The sequence below is a fragment of the Festucalex cinctus genome, chromosome 6 (genome assembly GCF_051991245.1).
Source record: "Festucalex cinctus isolate MCC-2025b chromosome 6, RoL_Fcin_1.0, whole genome shotgun sequence".
NCBI classification, from domain to species: domain Eukaryota; kingdom Metazoa; phylum Chordata; class Actinopteri; order Syngnathiformes; family Syngnathidae; genus Festucalex; species Festucalex cinctus.
The window spans coordinates 2,209,001-2,215,000 of record NC_135416.1 but is presented as its reverse complement, the minus strand read 5'-3'; the positions used below and the strand labels follow the sequence as shown (position 1 = coordinate 2,215,000).

Here is a 6,000-nt window from a genome sequence, read left to right as displayed (position 1 = left end):
GAGTTGCATGGACATGAACAAAAAAATGTTTTTTTTGTGTCGTTTTGCCCACGAACAAGTAGGGATGTAACAATAAGGGCAACATCGTGATATCGTGATACTAAAACTGCCACAATGTCGTCGTTGTCATGTTCACGATATTTAAAAGCAACAACAATCTGTTAAAAAAAAAAAAAAAAAAAAAGTCAGGTTAATTTCAATTCGTGCAGTTCAAGCACCCTCTGGTGGCTAGTTTTTTGGTGCAGTTTAACTTTCATTCGGGATGTTTTGGCCCTTGTGTTTAAAATGTACGCTAATTGCCAATATGTGGAGGAATTCTGAACGTGGTATGAGCTTCGTATCGTATGGTGATGTTAGGATATCGTTACAACCCTACGTTAGTGTTATATTGATATCCAAACATCACGTTACGATCTCACGATATGGTAATTATCATGATATCGTGATGTTAGGATATCGTTACATCCCTACTTTAGGGATATAACGATATCCAAACATCACATTACGATATTATCACGATACGATAATTATCACGATATCGTGATATCGTATCGTGACGTTAGGATATCGTTACATCCCTACTTTAGGGATATATCGATATCCAAACATCACGTTACGATATTATCACGATATGAAGCTCACAATAACGATAATTATCACTATATCGTGATATCATATCGTGAAGTTAGGATATCGTTACACGTTGTTGTTTTTTATAACAATTTTTTAATAATCGTGTCATGTGGCGCCGATGATATACTGTGGCAGTTTTAATATCGCGATATTTTCCGTTATCGTTACATCCCTACTATCAAGTCGACAAAATATGGAAATGAGAAGCTCGAAATCTGATAAGCAGCAGTTAATAATTGATTCTGGTGGTTTCCCCAAATATGGAAGCAGCGGGCGGCGAGGGGAGAAAAAAAAAAATAAGTCAACAATTTGCATACTGAAACAACAATAAGTGAATCGTATTTGGCGCAGGCATGCGGCTGAGCCGTCATCTCAGGTGAGAACGCCTTTGACAAAACGGCAACACAAAGGCGCTTAATTGGACCAAAAGGGATTTGAGTGGTTGCACTTAGGCCGCGCTGGCGCACAATAACGACGCTTGACTCGCGTTTATTCCTCGTTTGTCGGTTCCCTAAAAGTGACAATCAATCGTTGTTGTTTCCTTTAAACGTTCGAGACAATTTTGAGCCTTTGACTGGCTTGGGAGATGGAGAAAAAAAACAACACAACAAAACAGTTGAGTACGTCTAAAATATGTAACTTTGGAAACGCCAGACAATTTGGAATTTTCCACAAAATTCATGTACGTGTTTTTAGAAATATCAAAGACAAATTAGTTCGATTTTTTTTCACATCAAAAACAAAAACAGTTGAGTCTCTAGCATAACTAAGATAAACATTTTCGTCGTCCTGTAAACATCAAAGACAATTTACGTTTTCAATTTATGCAAACAACAAAGCAATTTAGATTATAATAAAAAAAAAAAAGAAGTCTTTGACAAGGAACCTTGTGTGCATGTTTTGAAAACTTCTAAGACCCCTAGTGTACAAGTTTTTGAAAACATCAAAGACCACTTCTTATTACAAAAGTCAAAGACAAATGTGTTGAACAAATCTAACGCTCGCATTTTGTAAACATCAACGACAATTTACAGTCTTTGATGAACCCAGTGGTATGTGTTTTTGAAAACCTCAAAGACCATTTCTTATTACAAAAGTTAAAGACAAGTGTGCCGAACAAATCTAACGCTCACATTTTTGTAAACATCAAGGACAATTTGCAGTCGTTGATGAACCTCGTGTACATGTTTTTGAAAACATCAAAGACCATTTCTTAATTACAAAAGTCAAAGACAAATGTGTCAAACAAATCTAATGCTCACATTTGTGTAAACCTCAAGGACAATTTGCAGTCTTTGATTAACCAAGTGTACATGTTTTTGAAAACATCAAAGACCACTTATTACAAAAGTCAAAGACAAATGTGTCAAACAAATCTAATGCTCACATTTTTGTAAACATCAAGGACAATTTGCAGTCTTTGATGAACCTAGTGTACATGTTTTTGAAAACATCAAAGACCACTTCTTATTACAAAAGTCAGACAAATTGTGTCGAACAAATCTAATGTTCGCATTTTGTAAACATCAAGGACAATTTGAAGTCTTTGATGAACCTTGTGTACATGTTTTTGAAAACATCAAAGACCACTTATTACAAAAGTCAAAGACAAATGTGTCGAACAAATCTAATGCTCGCATTTTTGTAAACATCAAGGACAATTTGCAGTCTTTGATGAACCTAGTGGTATGTGTTTTTGAAAACCTCAAAGACAATTTCTGATGAGAAAAGCTCAACTAACCTTGAGTAAACATCAAAGACAATTTCGAGTTTTCAACTAAAGTAGATGCAAATGAGTCTGAAAGAAATGTCGCATTTTTGCAAACATCAAAGACAACGCAGCATTTGTTGAACCTGCAAACACAAAATTTGAGTCTTCCCCAAAGCCGACTTACACGTTTTTTGTTATCAAGGACGAAGTAGTTGTAAGTAAACAAGCGTTTGAGATATTTCAGCTACAAATTCTCCCCCTCATTCATCTCGAGTTGTTTTATTTTTTTGGGGTGGCGGTCGAGGTGGGGGCCTTGTTCCCGCCCCCCCCTTCCCTGCCTCCATCCCATAATATCCGTCTCCCGCCCGGTGATGGATGTTGGCCTCCAGCTGACTGGCGAGCGCTCGGCTCTGGATCAAAACATCATTTTCGCTCATTTGTTTTGGCCCCGATCTAAGCGGCTCGCTTTCCTTCTCTCGCTTTCTTCTCGTCCTCTCAGTCTCATTCTTTGCCCGCCCGTCATTTGTTTGCTTGATATCGCACAAGCCTGTTTATTTATTTATTTATTTTTTCGGGGTGGGGGGGGATTCATTCCCATCATGCACCTGCCAGCTGCCCATGTTTTTAAAATTTTTTTTTTTTTATGTCCTCTCATTTGGCTTGTGCAGGGCAAATCTGTTCTATTGTTGTATGTTATTCTGCCTTCTGTTGATTTCTATTGAGCAAGGTGGCAGTTATCATCAATAACTGAGGAGAGGAACAATTGCATGTACATTTTTTATTTTTATTTGTAGTTTTATTTCTATTGTGCATGCTGGAAGTTGTATACCTGACGAGAGAATCAATTGCTTTATACAGTACGTTGTCCATGCGGCTAAGCAAAACGTGGATTTTTTTGTTTTTTTTGTTTGTTTTTTGTTTTGTCTGTCATGACTAGGTTCATGCAGGGGTTATGCTTACTGTCGTGACTAGGGTCATGTAAGGGTTATGCTTACTGTCATGACTAGGGTCATGCAAGGGTTATGTTTACTGTCATGACTAGGGTCATGTAAGGGTTATGTTTACTGTCATGACTAGGGTCATGCAAGGGTTATGCTTACTGTCATGACTAGGGTCATGCAAGGGTTATGTTTACTGTCATGACTAGGGTCATGTAAGGGTTATGTTTACTGTCATGACTAGAGTCATGCAAGGGTTGTGTTTACTGTCATGACTAGGGTCATGTAAGGGTTATGTTTACTGTCATGCCTAGAGTCATGCAAGGGTTGTGTTTACTGTCATGACTAGGGTCATGTAAAGTTTATGATTACTGTAATGAGTAGGGTCATGCAAGGTTTATGTTTGGGTCATGACCATGAGCTCAAGTGTCTGTTTTGAACTGATGTAACCGGCATCTAGTTTCAACTGGTTTTAGGCTATGTGATGTCAGGTATCTTTAATGTCTTTATCTAGCCAACAGCCAATCAGATAATTCCATGTCACATGTCTAGCCACAACCAATCAGATCGATTTGCTGTCTATATTAAGTTGTCTGAGAAATGTGCGTTTTTGCTGGATTATTGTACATTTTTGTTTAACTGTGTGGTTCATTTTTAGTCTTTTTTTTTTTTATTTTATTTTTGTATTTTATTATTATTATTTTTTTGCAAGCTGGAGATATTTCCCGTCCTTGACCCCCCTCGCGTTTTTTTTTGTTTTTTTCCTCTGGCCGCGTCGTCCTGACCGCCGCCCCGGAGTGTTTTTGTGGTCAGTAAGCTGACATTTACTCGCGATTGCGGTCCCGCCTCCCTTTTATACCCGCCCTTTGTCACGCCAACGCTCCCGGCCACCCTAACCTTTACTTTAAGGATCTAAATGCAGATGGCGTAAAAAGAAAGAAAAAGAAAGAAAGAAAAACGCAGAGGCCACCCGTGTCGCCGCTGACCTTCGTATACGTGCCGCCGATGACATTATCCCGAACGGGAGAGAAACTCTTTTTCCGGCTTTTTTTTTTTTTTTTTTTTTTTGTCCCGCCGGTGGGAAAATGTTTGCACGGATCAACTGCCGTCGCGGGGTTAGCGTGAGATGACAGACGGGATGACAGGAAGGAGCGGAGAGGTTGCGAAGGGGTAAAAAAAAAAAAAAAAAAAATGTCAGAAATCTAGATGATGGCTTGTGTTATCGCATCAGCAAAAGGTGAGTCCAATAGGGTGGTTTATTTCAGTTGTGCGAAGGTGGCCGTCATCATGAATGGCCGTCACGAATTTCGCATTTGTTTGCGGTCAATCAGAAGTAGGGATAGACCGATTATCGGCTGGGCCAATTATCGGCACCAAACTCATTGCCATTTTCACATTTCGCAATCCTGTTCGCTCCCGGCTCGTTTACTGGATTTTGACTGATTTTACAATGTCCACAGAATATTGTGTTCTATTGCTATAAAAACATGGAACCCACCAAATTGTTACATTTCAAAATAAAAGCCAGAAATTAAGAATTTTTTTTTGTTTTTCTCCTTTAATTTCCATATTTTATGATTGATTCGGATTGTTCCAGCTTTCAACTGCTCAGCATATCAGTAATTCATTTTTTTTTTCAAAATAAAAGCTGGGAAAAGGGAATTTTGCGTTTTCCTCCTTTAATTTCTACATTTTTTTTTGATTGATTAGGATTGTTCCAGATTTCAACTGTTAAGAATATCATGAATGCATTTGTTTTTTAAATTTCAAAATAAATGCCAGAAATTAAGAATTTTTCGTGTTTCTCCACTAATTTTTCACATTTTTTGATTGATTCAGATTGTTCCATCTTTCAACTTTTCAGCATATGCTTTTTTTTCCCAAAAATAAAAGCCAGAAATTAAGAATTTTTCCTGTTTCTTCACTAATTTTTCAAATTTTTGCACTGATCCCTGCCGCAAGTTATTTTCAAAAAGCCAAAATTTGAAAAAGCCAAGATTTTTTTTTTTTTGCTTTTCTCCTCTAAGTTCTACATTTTTTTTAACCAATTCAAACTATACCAACTTCAACATGTTTAGCTAATCCATCCATCCATCCATCCATCTACTAACCCATCCATCCATCCATCCATCCATCATCCATCCATCCATCATCCATCCATCCATCCATCATCCATCTACTAACCCATCCACCCGTCCATCCATCCATCCATCTACTAACCCATCCATCCATCCATCCATCCATCCATCCATCCATCCATCCATCTACTAACCCATCCGCCCATCCATCCATCCATCATCCATCCATCCATCATCCATCTACTAACCCATCCACCCGTCCATCCATCCATCCATCTACTAACCCATCCATCCATCCATCCATCCATCCATCCATCCATCTACTAACCCATCCGCCCATCCATCCATCCATCATCCATCCATCCATCATCCATCTACTAACCCATCCACCCGTCCATCCATCCATCCATCCATCCATCCATCTACTAACCCATCCATCCATCCATCCATCCATCCATCCATCCATCCAGTTTAATTCTCCGATGTCAGTAATTCATTCAGTGGTTGATTTTCCGACGTGTACTGTCCCTGAATTGATTAAATTTGGATCAGCTCCTCTGCATCGTCAAACGAGAAATGACGCGAATGCTTTTTACACGTGTCGACGATATTCAACACGGGATGGAGTCTACCGGTACGC

At 38.7% G+C, this 6,000-nt stretch overlaps 1 protein-coding gene across 5 annotated transcripts in view; it reads left to right on the top strand.

Annotated features, from left to right (window-relative positions):
• Nucleotides 1-6,000, top strand: part of LOC144020883 (protein phosphatase 1 regulatory subunit 29-like) — a 107,690-nt gene that overhangs the window by 31,345 nt on the left and 70,345 nt on the right. The gene's annotated exons all lie outside the window — the stretch shown is intronic.